Below are 1,962 nucleotides of genomic sequence, written 5' to 3' on the forward strand. Positions count from 1 at the left end.
TCTGTATATATCTGTGTTTATTATTCATTAAATTCACTAGCAGTCAAACAGAAAATAAAACTGCATTAGAAGTTTACATGAGATTACGAGTGTAAGATTGGGTAACTTGATTATTTGACTTATGATATATTTATCATAAAAGCGCAAGTATATTTAACAGATATATATATATATATATATATATATATATATATATATAGATATAGATATCATATGTATATATGCATTATATTAAAATTACCTAGATACTCACTGTCGGTATCATGGATAGCAGCTCGAAAAGTGACGATGATACCGACAGTGAGTATCTAGGTAATATTTATATTATATTTGCAACTATGATAGCAGAAGCAATAAACGAGTTCATAGTGAATGTTTTCTTTTTCATTCACAAAATTAAACACCTGTTCGAAATACTGGTCCGGGAAGTATTCACGTTCATGTAGCCCTATGAGGCGCACCCTGTGTATATCGCCTATGAGGAGTTCAAGGCGATGGCCCTGAAGGTGTTCTTATATGTTGCCAGTTTGTTGACGGCCGAGAATTTCCTGTAAGTCTGCCGAGCTGTCTTCCGGGCGGCCTTGTAGATCACCGAGAATTTCCTGTAAGTCTGCCGAGCTGTCTTCCGGGCGGCCTTGTAGATGCTCACGCCCTTCATGTAGATCTCGTCGGCGAACTATGGTGGCCACGTGCATACCGCGTGCGTGGGCCTTAGGGACAGAATCGAGTAGGCCCAGTGGGCTGGCTTGGATGCGGCCCAGTTGAAGGCCTATGATGCGGCCATGGGTGTGGCCTTGAAGGCCGCGTTTCAGATGATGCAGGAGGCTGACTTGGCGGAGGCTGTGAAGGCGGCCTTGGAGGCGGTCTAGTGCGACCGTGAGGCCTTTGAGGCGGCCTTTGGGGCGGCCTTGTAGGCCTGTTTTAAAGCAAACAAACACAGGGCCATGGAGGCGGCCATGAAGGTGGTCGTAAAGGCAGCCATGAATAAGGCCAAGACGATGGTGGCCAAGTAGGCGGTCTTGTAGGCCGTGTGGCAGAAGATGCAGGAGTCTGACTTGGCGGAGGCCGTGGATCGGTCTGTGAAGGCGGCCTTGGAGGCTGTCTAGTGCCACCGTGAGTCCTTTGAGGCGGCCTTGTAAGTCTGTTTTAAAGCAAACAAACACAGGGCCATGAAGGCGGTCATGAAGGTGGTCGTAAAGGCAGCCATGAATAAGGCCAAGACGAAGAATGCCAAGTAGGCTGTCATGAAGGCCGTGTGGCAGATGATGCAGGACTCTGACTTGGCGGAGGCCGTGGATCGGGCTGTGAAGGCGGCCTTGGAGGCGGTCTAGTGCGACCGTGAGGCCTTTGAGGCGGCCTTTGAGGCGGCCTTGTAGGCGGTCTAGTGCCACCGTGAGTCCTTTCAGGCGGCCTTGTAGGCCTGTTTTAAAGCAAACAAACACAGGGCCATGAAGGCGGCCATGAAGGTGGTCGTAAAGGCAGCCATGAATAAGGCCAAGACGAAGAATGCCAAATGGGACTCTGACTTGGCGGAGGCCGTGGATCGGGCTGTGAAGGCGGCCTTGGAGGCGGTCTAGTGCGACCGTGAGGCCTTTGTGGCGGCCTTTGAGGCGGCCTTGTAGGCGGTCTAGTGCGACCGTGAGGCCTTTGAGGCGGCCTTTGAGGTGTTCGTAAAGGCAGCCATGAATGAGGCCAAGACGATGAAGGCCAAGCTGGCGGCCTTGAAGGCAGCCTTAGGGATGTGCATGCTCTTGGCCGTGATGGCGGGCAAGAAGAAGGCCGAGGTGGCGGCCAGGCTACTCTGGAAGCTAAGACACCCCTTCTTCTATGCACCCATCGAACACCGCCAAGATGACTGATAAAATAAATAAAAAACTCAAATACCCGCGATTACGGTCGTGGATGTCAAGTATCTCAAATTGTATATATGACATACTTGACATCCACGACCGTAATCGTGGG

At 50.2% G+C, this 1,962-nt stretch overlaps 2 long non-coding RNA genes across 2 annotated transcripts; one reads left to right on the forward strand and one right to left on the reverse strand.

The window, feature by feature from the left end:
* Positions 1-395: 395 nt before the first annotated feature.
* LOC147471103 (uncharacterized) lies at positions 396-734 on the reverse strand. Its single transcript, XR_015191315.1, has 2 exons — positions 635-734; positions 396-580 (listed from the first exon to the last, which is right to left on the reverse strand). It is a non-coding gene; the product is annotated as an uncharacterized LOC147471103 (long non-coding RNA).
* LOC147471104 (uncharacterized) lies at positions 587-1,919 on the forward strand. The gene is made up of 2 exons (XR_015191314.1): positions 587-1,466; positions 1,665-1,919. It is a non-coding gene; the product is annotated as an uncharacterized LOC147471104 (long non-coding RNA).
* The last annotated feature ends 43 nt before the right edge of the window (positions 1,920-1,962 follow it).

This window comes from Penaeus japonicus, unplaced genomic scaffold (assembly GCF_977035675.1).
Source record: "Penaeus japonicus unplaced genomic scaffold, GWHDUDI00000001_assembly GWHDUDI00000010, whole genome shotgun sequence".
Taxonomy (NCBI): domain Eukaryota; kingdom Metazoa; phylum Arthropoda; class Malacostraca; order Decapoda; family Penaeidae; genus Penaeus; species Penaeus japonicus.